Raw genomic sequence first — 15,188 nt, forward strand, 5'->3', positions numbered from 1 at the left:
CTCAACCCAAGACGGGGTGCGGGTCTCTCAGTGACACAACCTCATCCAGTTTTAACTGCATGATCCAGCAGGGATGGGAACTCCTACACAGAGCTTTCAGAAATGTTTGCCCAGAGCTAATCAGCGGCCTCCACCCTCTGCAGCTCACGCATTGCCTGGAAATGCACTTCCCACACCTCTTCATGCAGCTCCACCAAATGCAGAGGCCTCCTTGTAAGTTCCCCCCTGGGACTTGCTGGCCAATCTGAGGGAACATGTAGGTCACTGTTTGTCTGGGAATCGACAAACTTGGCTTCCAACTCAGGGCTGCACCTCTGAGTGCAGTCGGCCAGTCCTCTTTGTAAAACCATTCTCTTCCACCGTGGACTACTGGGCTGTGGGGCAGCAGAGATTACCTTTGTGTATTTATACAGTGGCTGTTCCACAGGATCCCAAATTTGGATCAGAATCCCCATAATTTAGCAGGAAGAAAGATGACCACAAAGCTTTGGAGGTCCGTGAGAACATGCTGGATGGTGGCCTGGCCCTATATCTGAGGCAGGTTTGGTGGAAGGTAGTTGCTGATTCCAGGACATAGACTTGGAAGGGCCCCCCTGGCCCCCTTTAATGCACATCACCAGCCCATTGCAGGTCCTCAATCAACTCCTTGAGCTGTAACTCAAGCCTGGTTGGGTTTCTTGTCTCTGTTAATCCTGGAAGGAGACAGCCTTCTCACAGAACGTGACATCTCCCAGGGGTAGAACGGAGAATTTTTTTATTCCAATGAAATTAAAAAAAAAAAAACAAGAAAAAAGTTATTTATGTACATGTTTTTCTTTCTGTAAATACCAATGTCTGTAATAAATTTATTTTATTTAAAACACAAAGACTTGGGAGTATATTAACTTAATCTGTAAAAAAACCCTGTTAATTTTCAAATAAATGCAGTGTACCGTTGGTGTGGGGTTTTGTGTTGCATTTGAGCTTGTAACTCTGGCTTGAGTTAAACGCGGAGATTAAGGACCTTCAGGTTGGTCACGTGGTGCTTCTTAAAAAGTCCACCTCGTGGAGGTCCCGAACTTCACATACCCGAGATGGTCTCTGTTTTTTTGGTGTGTAAGGCCTTATTTTCCTGTGAGGTGGAAGTATCTTGGGATGCCTTCGTTGAAGTTGGAAAGCCAGGACAGGAGAAATACTGACAGATAGAATATATGGATGTGAAGGCTGGGCCCCATGGCTTGTGCTTGTTGGGACCACAGCCTGGGATGGGTGGAGCAGAGGGGACAGGTTTTAGAAGGAAAGGATGTGTCGGTGTGGGGAGACGGGTGTTCTCCTGCCTGGTTGTTTTTCTGTGTCCTGCTTTGAGGTGAAACAACCGATTTTCTGTTCAGTGATTTTACTTTGCAGCTGAACCTCCTCTAACGGAGCTCTCTCGAACTCTCTGCAATTAACAGTGAATTGTGGGGACACCGGTCGCTCTCCGAGTGAGAAGGTTTAATTGTTCTAATTTATGCCAGGGGATGGTTGGCAGAGAGGCTCTTGCCTGTACTTACTGCTACAACAACTGTGGTCTTTTGGTTGTTAATAAATAACTGTACTATTTGCCCTGTGCCAAAATTCCCTTTTACTTATTTCTCCTCTAATCTTGGTGCTTCCAGGTGGTTTTCTCGATTTCCTGACCAGGCCAACAGCTCATCGCTGTCTTTGAGAGGAATATCCCGCTTATCCACAAAGCTACATCCTCTAGGAGTTAGTTCCTTCATTTAATCTGAGATAAATCATGCCTAGTGACTATTTCTCTATAAATTATAAAATAGGACTGGGGCTATATAGAGCACTTTTAGCAGCTTTTGGCTGCTTCGATTTCATGATACGTTTAATTTTCACGTTATTTCCATCCAGCAGCCCCCCATGTTGAACTGGTGGCATGTGAGCCGTACGGTGGGGACTCCAGTAGGACCAAAATACTTCAAATTTGGCTGTACGTCCTTGGGATTCCCAGAGAAAAGGCCCAAATCTTCCTCTGCCCATATAAAACTACTGTGGAGGAGGAGGGGGAATAAAAAAAGGGTGGGTGTTTTGATCTTGGTATATGGTCAGCCCGGTAAAATGGAATATAAATCTGGTAGCAAAGTGCTGCTCCCAGCCCTTGGACCCAGCGCCACTGGCAAAGGGACCTTGGAAAGCATTAAGGGCCATAATCTCACTTCACTGGTTTATTTTCTGGTTTATTTATTTGCACTTTTCCCTGCAAAAATCTCTCTGTGTGGTATTTTAAGCCTGTAGGAACCACACCTTGGGAGTGGGGGAAATGTGTCTACAGCGAGAGTCCAGGCAAGGCCATGTCTCAGTGGTGACTTCAGCTGATGCTTCTTTGTGGTAGGGGCCCGAAGAACCGAAGCCAGAAGTTTTTCCTGCCAAATAATGTTGGAGAAGGATTGGATTTGGAACGAGCCGGTCCAGTTTTCTCCAGTCTGTGACATGACAAATACTCCTGGCACCACCAGCTGCGTATCACGGAATGGTTTGAGTTGGAAAGGGACCTTTAAAGGTCATCTCATCCAACGTCTTCAACTAGAATCATCTGCATCCTTCAGCTGCTCAACTCAGAGAATCATCCATTTGTTTTTTTTTTTTTTTCCAGGATCTCTTAATGGCTTTCTTTAGGGAAAAAAAAAAAAAAAAAGGAAAATTTTCAATTGAAAAGCAATTCTGATTAATAAATAAATGATGGGCGATTGGATATTAGCGACCGGAGTGCTGCCCCACAAGAGGTGCAATACGCGCAGCCGAGCTCGGAGCACTCAGTAGTTTCGCACACATTAAATTATATTTTATTTTTTTTCTGCGCCACTCAACATAGTCTCATTATGCCCCATTAAGCCCTGATAATTAAAACAAAATATATTGGAATTGTTTATCCTGGACTTTGTAAGGAAATTAGGTTCATAATAATGCCAAGGCAAAAAATTTACACTACACCAGGGCTTGTAATTAGAATAACAATTAAGCACAAGTATGCTCCTTCTTTTTTTTTTTTTTTTTTTAGGATAAAGGTATATTTCCTGGTTATTCTGAAATAAGTAAGAATTCCAAAATAAGAAATGCTACACTTTGGAGTCTTGGTTTAATCAGAACATTGTCAAAAAGTAACAGTTGGGGTTTTGGAGGGAATAGAGGTAAGTCTTCAGCATGGACAGTCTGGACAAGGACTGGTGACACAGATGATGCATTGTTATAAACCATGTTGCATTATGGATCTCTGGTGGCATCTCTCTCTGCGTCTTCTCCGTAGCACGGGATCAGTGGGATTCTCCTCTGGTGACTTACACCCCTGGCATTTTATACCCACAGGCACACGGAAAGCAGGATTTCAGAGGCAGAAAGACTCAGTGCCTGGGAAGAGAATCCAAACCCGTGTTGAAGCTGTTGGGTTGTGCTCGACCCCATGATGAAGAGTTTGGCCATGATGAAGAGTTTGGCCCTGAATTTGGAACCAGGAAAGGTCCAGGTATGTGCAATCACAATTTTGAAAGTAGGATAGAGCACTAGTGGGAGAGCACTAAACTTCACCCCAACAGCACTGCAGGGGGGTGGCAATGGGACCTGAGCGTGTCATAGAGGAGACCTAATGGTGAAGAGCACAAATCAGGCTTCCACGGCCTCTTGTTGGCAGAAATGTTTGGTTTAGGGGATTTCTGTGGTGCTCCTGTCCTGAGGTATGGATGACAGGAAGGTGCTTCTTGGCACTGAAGCAGGGGAGGGACGTGGTGTGGATGTCCCATATGGTTTAGTGATGGTTTTTTGTCAGTGTTGGGTCGATGGTTGGACTGGATGATCTGAAAGGTCCCTTCCAACCCAGGCAATTCTCTGATTCTATGTCCTAGGGCGGGTAAAGGCAGAAAGGATGGGTTTGGGGGATGGTTTCCTTTGTGAGGGGGGGAGATAAGTTCAATGTGCCTGCCCTGAGGAGGCTGGGGCACAGCAGGGCTGTAAGCAGCTGAAAAGCCTCTGCTCTGTTCTGTCGGCTCTTCACAAGCGATGTTCAGCAGGAGGCATCCAGGCAGAAACACCCCGAGTTGTTCCCAAACTGCCTGGGGTGGTTACTGCGGTTCCTCTTCTCCCTGTAGGAAATGGGACATTTATGTGCTTCACTTGAAAGACCCATAAGGGATAGTATTTGCTCCGTAGCTCCTGAAAAGAGAGGAGAAAAACTGGGTGCTGTCATAAATTCCAGGTCTTTCTTCAGTATCGGTTCCGGATACCGAACCCTCCAGATTGTCCCCAGTCCCTTTAAGGTCACACACACAAATATATACACGTAAAAGTGGGTATAGATGCGGGTTCTTTCCACCCATGGGCACATGGATTCATTCTCAGAGGCATCCTCCCCCCTGGTTCATCCCAAACTGCTTCCCAAAGGATGGTCCTACTTACCCGCAAGGGAGGTGGGGAGCTCGGGGGCGGATCTGGGGACATTGCCACATCCAGAGGGGGCGTTCCGATGGCTTTGTGACAAAGGGTGTCACACCTAAGGCATTCCTCCCCTTCTGGCCTTGAGCGCAGCTCACCTCCGAGGAGAGCAGTTAGTAGGTGTGAATGGACCTTTGGTGAACGAGACAATTGTGCCTGAAAGCGGCTAATTAAACGTGTTCTGGGTTTATTGCCAGAAGCCATTCTAGCAATAAACACAATGAGAGGGACCGCTAACTTTCTGTTGTCGCAAGGATGTGCGGGGCTGTAGATTCCGGCAGGTACTAACTGCCCTGATTCAGAGCTAGATCACAGCTTCTCCCGGTTCTGGGAAACAAAAAGCCCTAAGTTTTGCCTGGAAGTGGGAAAATGGCCTGTCATTGATTTGGTACCACCATTTGGTGATGCTGCACATCCAGGCCTCGTGGCACAAAGTGGCCCTATGGCATAAATCCCAGTGGGCCGGTTCGGATCGGCTCACAGAAGTCCTGCTTGGTTAACTGCCAGGTTAAACAGAGTTGTGGGGCAGCGTGAAACTCGTGTGTGAACTTAAAAAGCGGGATAGACTCTAAAAATGAGTATATACCGTGATCAACTGTTTGTCCGTGTCAAATATTCCGCTGAACGTGCTGAGCCAGTGTCGGTGGCCAGGGAACCGTGTCCTCAAAAGCCATATGGAAAAAAAAAAAAATTAAGTATAAAATCCCCAGGAAATTAAGTATAGAATTCCCTGGGGTTAAATTAAACTAAGCGTCGGGCCGGCTTTCCTGACAGTCAAAGTCCAAAGTGCTCCCGGGAATAAATGATCTCAATTTTCAGAGAAAAACCGGTGAATTCTGGGTCTCTACTGCTCCTCCCGGAGTTCCCTTCTCCCTGCTGGGGTACAGGCTGCGAGGGGGAGGCGTCAAGGGTTTAGTGGTTCAAAATCCGAATTGGAACAGATTGCAAGAAAAAGCATTGAGCGATGGGAGCTAAAACTCCTGATTTCTTGGCTGGAGAGACAGATATTTGCTGTTGGAGCTATGACATCATCTCTGTTTAAAAAAGCACCCAAATATAAGCATGTCGATACTCCACTGGATATCTAACTCCAGTAGATTAACCAACACCTTCTGCAAGTTGCTTCCGTTTATTTAGTAAGATTTATGCTTTCTGTAGCACAAAAAGGACCGTGCAGCATGTTGGGGGAATGGAAGAAATGATATAGTTTGCCATTCGTAAAATACTCCTGCGCTTAATTGACCGAAACTATTCAAGAATAGAATCACAGAAGAAAAATAGGCTGGAAAGGATCTCTGGATGTCATCTTTGTCCAACTTTCTGGTCAAAGCAGAGTTGACTTCAAAGTCAGAGCAGGGTGCTCAGGGCCATGGGTTTTGACAGATTTTTTCTGCTTTTGTCACAAAGATATTTGTCTTGGTAAAAAAAAAAAAAAAAAAAAAAAAAAAATTCAAAACCTCACATTTATTTTAAGATTATGACAAAGCATTTCTAAATTCTCCAATGTTTCTCTGGAAATTCATAGTTCCTGAGTGAACTTGTTTACATTTACATGTTACCCTGGAAAGTTCACACAATTGAGGTTGGCTCCATAATTGCATTTGCTGCAAAATGAAAGTAGTTGATTTATTTCCATATGGGATTGTAAAACTACGCCAAACTTTGCTTTCTAGTTTCCTGGTGGAAAATGGGTCAGCAGGTAACTAGTATGGACTTATCATTTCTGAGATGTCTCCTAGGATTGCTTCTCCTAAATTATAATAAGCTCCTGTTTCCAAATGCAATTTATAATTATTATTGCAGTATTTCCGATTCACAAGAGCATATGTATCTATATCTGCTGCATTTTCAGCCCTTGTTTTACGGCCTGAAGTCCTGTTACTAACTGTAGCTGGTGACTTCTACCAAGATGAGGTTTTGACCTGGACATTTGGCTGCTTCTCACGTGAATGGGCTGGTCGGTACCTGAGACCCAGAGAAAACGGGGCTGGGATTCGCTTCACCCAGCTTCAGATACCGACAATACGGACACCAACGTGGGATCGTATTAATCCCACCCTGAGTGGGAATTACCTGGAGTCCTACAAGAGCCTTGGAGCCTTAGAGCTGGACCACAAGATTAAATTCCTGCTGTCAGAACTGTGATGACTGGAGGTCACCAAGTGACAATTTCAAACTGGCCAGAGAGCTTCGGAAGCCAAAAAAATGCTGTAGAGGTTGATGGGAGTCAGAGGCTGCAGAGCACTTGCCATTTCCAGCTGCCCACCAGCTCCCTCCCCTGGGGGCTGCTGCCACCGCTGATGTGGTGAGCTGGAGGTGGGTCCACGGCCAGTAAAGTCACCATCTGGCTCCTCATACTGGTTTATAAATGCGACAGCTCACGGAATCACAGACTGGTAGGGGTTGGAAGGGACCTCTGGAGATCATCTAGTCCAACCCCCTGCCAGAGCAGGGTCACCCAGAGCAGGTTGCACAGGAACGCATCCGGGCAGGTTTTGAATGTCTCCAGAGAAGGAGACTCCACCACCTCTCTGGGCAGCCTCTTCCAGGGCTCTGCCACGCTCACAGGAAAGAAGTTCCTCCTCGTGTTTAGATGGAACTTCCCATGTTCCAGTTTGTGCCCTTTCCCTCTTGTCCTAAAACAGTTTGGAAGCTGTTTCAAAGGTGACTGTCTTTGGTTCATGGGCAGGACAGACCATGGTCACGCACCAGGACACCAACGGCCTCTGAAGCTCAACACCTTTCAGCCTTGGTGCTTTCCTGCAGCACGTCCTGGGCGGGAATGGGCAGAAATATTTTTCCCCACTGCATGAGAATTTTCAGGCTCAAGCGGTCAAATCAACTTTCAAATTTTTGCATGCCTAAAAGAAAATTTTGCTAATTTTTTTTTCGGAGTCCCATAGTCCTATATTCTAATTTCAACAACACAATTTTACATTTGTAATTTGAAATTATTTTAGGTTTTTCTTCATTTGGAAATTTTGAAGACTTCTATTATTTTTCAAACAAAATGGGATTTTTTTTTCTGTGAACAGCTTCAGTGTTCAAAGCTCAAAATATAATCTTTAAAAACAAAAGAATTAAAATATTCTGAAAAATTCTCATTCTGGGCAGAAAGAGATATGTGTTCTGAGACTTCTGATTGCAACTCAAATGCACACGGAAAATGTGAATGTAGACTTCAAAAGCATAAACGTTAACTCGCCTGAGGACAGGCTAAGAAAATAAACCTAATTTAAAAAAAAAAAAAAAGGAAGGTTTGAACATTACGAACCCTAAATAAATTCCAGAGAATACCAGCAGGATTCTCCGCTCCCATCCAGACAGGAAGCATAAACAAACTGATGACCAGCAGGCCTGTGACCATTCCACTTCTGTGGTTTCTTGGATGACAGGTCAGGAATGTATCACTTGCCTCTTGAGCAAGGCCAACCTTAGGTGCAAGAAGTCCATCAGCTTCCCAGAGCTTTTGTGCTCCTCAGCACCATCCAGCCTTTTCTTCTTCACCACAGACCATCATGAGATCAGCACTTTATGGCAATTCCCATCTGTCTACACAGAAGCCCACAAGGTGGATGATGCCTCTTACTTAATGGATAAGTGGCCTTGCAAGTTCCATGATGTGTGATAACCTGGTCCTCTTCCAAGTCTTGTCTCAAGCCTTCCAGACTTACTTCACCAAATGCTCCAAGGTGCTCGAGACAGTGATAGAACCTGTATTTTAAGGCAAGAAAATGGAACGGAGAGCATAGGAAAGGGTGGAGGAAGGGCTTAGTGGTCCTGCTTTAAGAAAATATGTTGGAAAAGATCAGGTTCACAAAGCTGGAGGTGAAAGGCTGAAAGGCTCTGTGGATGATCTCTCTTTTTTTTTTTTTTTTTTTTTTTTTAGAATGCTTTAAGACTCTGCCTCTAAATTTTGCATGACCTTGCACTGCCCAAAGAATGAATTGCGATTTCCTCCTTTCCTTCATTCATGTAATATTCAGTTTGTTTAAATGGTTCCATCTCATCCTCTGAATCAACAAATCTCTCAACATCAGTGAACACCATTATCAGTGTTTCAGTAATGCCTTTCATTAGCACAGAGCATCCAGATCCTTGGAAACAACTCTCGTGGGATTTGGATGGAGAAAGGCCTAGTCCTGGTTTCCCATTGAATCAGGTATTAAGAGGTGGAGCAGGAATGGGCTTGAACTTAAACATGGTTAGAAGGGTGGGCTGAAGGAATGAAGAGCTGTTACACATAAACTATGTCACCGCCCCTTGTGAGAAGAAAAAGGGGGAAAGGAAAGTTTAAATCCTTTCTTGGTGCTATTTCATGGAGCAAGCTCAAGGATTTGCCTTGTTGATACTAAAAGATTTGATTTCACCTGACTTGGAAAAGACCAAAAAAGTCAAGGGAGCACGTCTCTGGAAAAGGTGAGCTGTGTTCAGGATTCATACAGCCAGAGTGGATAGTCAACATCTTCAAAAATCAGATCATTGTTTTAGTGGCTCTACATGGACCAAGAACCTAAACCTGGGCAGCTGTTTTTGAGAATATTATATTGGTCCCAAATATGTTTTGTCAGAACAAAGGAATAAAAATAGTTCAACTGATGTATATTTTAAGGTCCAGTTCCTGCAGACTTCCAAGCATCTGAAAAATTCAAAATAAACTGGTAAGTCTATGGGAGAAAAAGGTCCACCCAAAGAAAGTGAAAACCTAAACTTGAGATATCATGTGTCTTTCAGTTTTTAACTTTGACCTCCACAGCTCTCAATCTTCTGGTGGCTCTGGGTACCTTTTAGGCAAGAGGTAATCACTTTTCTGCCTTTGACCAGGGTACGCGATGTCAATAATCATATCCATGTTTATGTGAGATCTGTTCAATTTTCAAAAACATTGGATTCTGGTAAGCCAGAGCAGCTGCTTCTGGAAAAAAAACTTACCTCCAAAGGTAAGGTCAAGTGGTTAAAATATTAACTTACGCACTCAGAGTTTACTGCTCTCTTCTGCAGTACTTGTCCATTATGGACAACTTGAGTAAATCGATTAGTCTTTCTGTATCTCATTTTCCTGCCTTCAAGTAACGCTACTACTTCTTTTTTTTTTTTTTTTTTTCCACTCTTACAGACCCCTGGAAGTCTTTTCTCACAAATCTTGGTTAGAAGACTCATCTCAATGGGAAAGAGCACATCTGGGAAGAAACATCTTTATACATCGTCTTCATTACAAGTCCCAGACAATCCCCTGAACACCAGTGTTGTTTTGCCTCAACAGATCCTGGTTCAGTCCCTTCAAACGGTGAGCAGCGTGGGGACCGGGCATGGGTTTGGTAAAGGCATAGCTCCACGTGGAGAACTGTTGCTGTTGAATAAGGCACCTGGCAGACACATCCTCTGTGCCACTAGAGATGCTACAGGATATGACCTTCTTGGTCTCCATGGAGAGGGAAGGCAAAGTGTGGTTTATGGGCTGGGTCTTCTGCATGTTTAAACAGTTCTGGCCATAGAACTGTGGTCCTGGACTGTAGGACTATAGTCCTCTGAAAGAAAACACAGTGTTCTCTGAGACACTATACTGTACAGCAGATGGAGGAGAAGATGTGCGTGTATCTACTTGAAGCTTGGTGTGACCTGGATTGAATGAGTATAGTACCTGTGGGGACATAAACCCCAGAGGTCATGAGATCAGGCTTGGGGCAATGAATGTCTTCTCAGTAGTAAGTAATTCAAGCTAATATTCTTCCCCTCCCAAGCACTTCCTCTGCCATGTCCTGTAATTTCTGTCCAAATCCATTGGTCGTTCAGCCCTGGCCCAGGCTTTGACTGCACATTTTCCTCTTCTGTGTTGCATGTTCCCATATCTAAGGATCATGTAATTTCGATCCAGACAGCAGCTCTCAAATGAGAAAAAAAATATACCCAGTATATGCAGTCCCCATTAGAGAAAAGGAAAAAAAATAAAAAATGCGAAGAGAAGACTTACTTTCATTATAAGTGGGACCAGGAATGTAAAAGTTCAATTACCAGAATGCATTTGCTTTGTACATTTTAAACCTGCTGTAGCCAGTGTAACCGGCACATGCAGTTGGGTCTAATTGCTGCTTTCCAGCCTGGCCTAATTGATGCTCTGATTTGCAGTCACCCACCTCTAGGAGCCCACGTTTCATTACATTTTACCCTTGCTCCCTAAATCCTAAAACCCCCACAGGGAGAAATAGATTACAGCAATCCGGAACTGACAATTCTTTCTCCCTTCTACTTTTCTCTGTCTACACGTGAACAATGAAGGTACAGTAGGTTGACAAAGAGAGGTATTATTTACCCTAAAATACTTCTTATTTAGGCAGGCATAACTCCTTTGGAACTCACTAAGAGTTTTACTTAAACTCTGAATGAAAAATGCCGCAGTATAAAATCAGCTCAGAGGTATTTTCATAACTTAATTGGGATGTTTATATTACAAAACTGTGTTATTCTCAAGTCTCTGCTCACAATTACAAAGAAAAAGTTCTTTCCTGAAGAATATCAGTATTTTCCATAGAAAATGATTTGCATAAAAGCTTCTGAAATATGGAAACTTCATGTTTTTGGCTTTAAATAAGCATTTCAGTCATCATAAAAAAAAATAATCCCTCTAATGCCTCCTGCAGCTTTGATTTCAAACACGTCACATTCTTCATTAAAGCAATCATTGTTAAAACAGAGGGACATAAAGCAACATAGGATTTATTCCTTCATTAAACTGATGATCCGTATATGAAGCCAATTAACATTATGAGTCTGGTGAACATCAAGTGTAAAGAGGTTACAGAAAATTAAAAGCAGTCACCTTGGTCTTTAGATAAAGAAAGAACACTTTTACATTATAAATTATAAGAGTGTCCAAGCGGGACAAATCGGCAAATTTGGTTAATTGGAAAATACATTTTACTGCACATGAATTAGGGTAAAATAACCTTTTAGCTGCTAGTCTTTTTTGTGTGGTCAGGTATTGGGAATCATGGGAAAGGAAGTGTTTGGACATGGGAAGACAAGAGAGCCATTTCATCAAACTTGAGCCATTCAGGCTTGCCTGAGTTTTACAAATGATCCCCTCAAAGCTGGGCACTCTCAAGGAAAACGTCCATTCAGTGATTTTGTTCAGTCAGTTCAGTCCTGGGTTTTATTGTCATGGGAGAAAAAAAATGAGAAGAGGTGTGCCTGTGTGCACAGCACAGGAACAGTTCCACTTTAAGACAGGCAAAATCTGGGAAACATCCATCCAGAATTGTATTTACTTGGACTTTTCCTTGCAGACTTAGTAACTAGTATTGATGTAAGGAGAGTAACAGTAGTAATAATAATAATAAAATTGTATGGGAGAGAGACTTTAAGGACTTTGCATAAAAAGGGATTTTTTTACTGCAATATTGTAGCCTTTCCCCCCCCCCCCCCCCCCCCCCCGGTATATTATTTCATGCTTTAGCTTGGTTTTAGTGCTTGCCTTTGGAGGAACCGCCAAGAGAAATACTAACCACGATCCCAAGCAATTTACTCTTTGGGTGTTTTTTTTCCTATGGTCCCAGCTTCGCAGGGAAGTGCCTATAGAAGGGGGTGGGGGGGGTTCCGGAGAGACCCCGAAACAGCCCCGACAGCAGCCTTTCCCCCGGGGAAGGGGCTGAGCCCCGTGGAGGGGGGGGGTAGCGCGGAGCAGCGGGCGCTCTCCGCGGTGCTGAAAAGCGCCTCCGCCGCCCCCCGGGGGGGGGGCGCGGGGCGGCGGGCGCTCTCCACGGTGCTGAAAGCCGCCGCCCCGGGGCCGCGGCCGCCCGCGAACGCCGACGAAGACTCCCGAGCGCTAACTTAATTATGTCAACCCCACGTTTCGTGCATTAAAATTAAACAGGCACCGAACTGGCGAGGGGTAAGGGGAGGGTGAGGTGGACGAGAGGGGGATTATATATTGCTTAGTTATCTCCTTGTTTTGCAGCTGCTGCTCCTTGGGAGAAAGTTGAGCCTCGCCCGGGCTCAGGGTCCTTCTGCTTCTATTTTAAAAAGCAGCGAGTTGGAGCACTTCCCCGTGCTCCATTTCACCCTCTCCGCCTCCTGCAATACGCTGAACTTGCAGGCTTCAAACTGCTGGGGAAAGTGAGTCCTGGAGCCAAAACGGCAATGCAGCCCCCTGACTAGAGCAAGGCCTGAGAGCGCCATAATGAAGTTATTATTATTTTATTAGGGGTTCTTATGATAAAACGCTCTCTCTCACTCTCACTCTCTTCCCGACGTCAGAGAAGAAGGAAAAGGCACATCTGTCTCTGTGCGAAGGGATCCTGCAGCGCTGGCCCTGCGTGGATTTTAAAGCTCGGGGCAGAGAGGCTGGCAAGGGAGATCCAGACAGTACCCTCTGGGTTATGTTCTTCTTTTTAAGGTTAATTGACCTAAAGCTTGTGCTGCTATTTTAAGGAGTGCAGTCGGATTCAGAACACTGGTCTTGCGTCTCGCACAGTGCTGTAAAAGCCGTCTCATTTCATAGTACACTTTGCTGTTCGGAGGCTTGCCTGGATGGTAAGTCAGCGTCTGTTATCAAACAGCGATATCCCTAACAGCCTTTATGTATGTATATACATGTGTATATGTATATGTCTGTGTATATATATATATATAACATGTCTGAATGCAGCTTTCTAAATCTCACACTAGTATGCTAAAATTATAGGTAAATGGGTAAGATCAGATCAAATTAATTTGGGTCTCGGGTACAATTAATTTTTGCCTTGCTTTGCTAAAATAATGCCTCACAGGACTGAAATGTAACTTCAGCTTGAATATACATTAGGGGAATTTCCGCATCTACGCCTAGAGTGAAAGGCAGATAGAGCAGGAGATATTTCTCAGGCTTATTAGTCTTTATTTAATGACATCATATATGCAGGATAACTTTCCAAAGACATCGTCTTTTCGAAGTCTCTATTTCTGCACCTGTGTCGTCTGTATCCATCTCCATTGCTCTGGTATGAACGTGCTATGTCTTTAAACTCCCATCAGATCTAAGAGAGCCTGTGTAGATTTGCTCGCCCTTCCTGCACAGAACATTACAATGTTTATAAAATATTAAATTTGTGTAGTCTGCCGGAGAAGCAATTGTTCCAAAATAAAATCAACAGTCTAGACGAAACATAGACACCAGAACTTATCAACAGTTGTCTGACTTACATCTTCTGATGCATCTTGAGTGGGTCATAATACCAACTTTATTTTCAGTGGTGCATAAATTAATTACACGCATTTAATAACCAAAATATCATTATATTCCCCCTTTAATATCATAAAGGCTTTACGCCAGGGAAGCACTTAATGTGCAGGGGGCCATAACAGGCTATTATCCTTGTGTAATGCTATTACAGAACCAATTATGCGCCATTATACTTGCTTTTTTTGCAGTTTATGTGATTTGATCCAATCCCGCGTCCCTGACTTGAAAATTTCATCTGGGTACTTTAAAGTCTAATTTTCACCCGGGCTGAGGCAAGGGCCATCTCTCTCCGCTGAGCCTGTGTCTCGGATGCATTTTAAAAGTAATTGCGAAGGGTCCCGCCGCATATCATTTGCAGACGGGAAGCGAGCATAAATCCAGAGACCCCTCGCTGTGAACAAAATCAAACTTTGCCGCGGTACGAGCGCTTGGAAAGGCAAAGCGTGTGCAGAGCGGCCCCCCAAAACCCAGCCGGGGCGGCGATTACCGGGGCTTTGGCAGCGCCGGGGAGCGGGCGGCGGCGGGGCAGGGCTGGCCCCGGCGGGGGTACCCCGGGCTTTGGGGGGGGGGGCGTCGCCGAGCCCCGGAGCTCCAGCGCTCAGAAGATAAAGGGATTTTGGTGCTGCTGTTCACATTCCTGGTGTTTGCTGAGAAATGACGGGGGTTTTTTTCTTTTCATCTTTTTTTTTTTCTCATCTTCCCCCCCCCCCCCGCCCGTGCTCTGCACACCACGTGGGCCATTTGTAGGGCCCAATAGACCTATCCAAGTTACTCACTGTAGACAGCGCTGGAAATAATCAGATTAAGGCCAATTATGCGTGAGATTATAAAGGCAAGTGCTGAGAGGCAGAGCATGCTGTAGACAGATATAAAGACATCTGGCCACTTCCAGAACTCCACAGAGCCCTTCTGTCTCTGCAGCCAACAACTCCCAGCGCCTTATTCCAGTGCAAAATACCCCCAAACCTTACTGGTGATTTTTTACTTCGGTTTAGGTATGGATTACTATTTCTATTTGCCTTCTGGATTTTTTTTTTTTTTTTATGTGACTGCATCTAAATTTGAGTAGTTTTTGGTGGTTTTTTTTTCTTGCCGAGGACTTTGGTTTCCAACCCGAACACAGCTCCCGGTGCGCTGGATGCTTTAAAAGGAAGACAGTTTTTAGGTTTTATTGCTGTTTCATTTAGGCAGAGAAATTTAGATTTTTTTTTTTTTTTTAAACAAAACAAAACAAAACAAACCTGGTTCATTCTTCGCTATAAATAATTTTTTTTCTTTGTACAATTATTTGCGCCGGTAAGGAATAATTGAGGTAATTAGATAGACAGAGAGATAAATAGATAGATGGATAGATAGATGGATAGATAGGGAGAGAGAGAGCTAGAAGGAAGACCAAGAGATAGATACCCTGCTATTCGGGGGTGGGGAAAAAAAGAAAGAAAAAAGAAAACCAAAGAAAAGCAACAAAGTTTTACTGATTTGATTACTGTGCACCTACCCTGGAGTTTTCCGCCTTTGG

Source organism: Numenius arquata, chromosome 10 (assembly GCF_964106895.1).
Source record: "Numenius arquata chromosome 10, bNumArq3.hap1.1, whole genome shotgun sequence".
NCBI lineage: Eukaryota > Metazoa > Chordata > Aves > Charadriiformes > Scolopacidae > Numenius > Numenius arquata.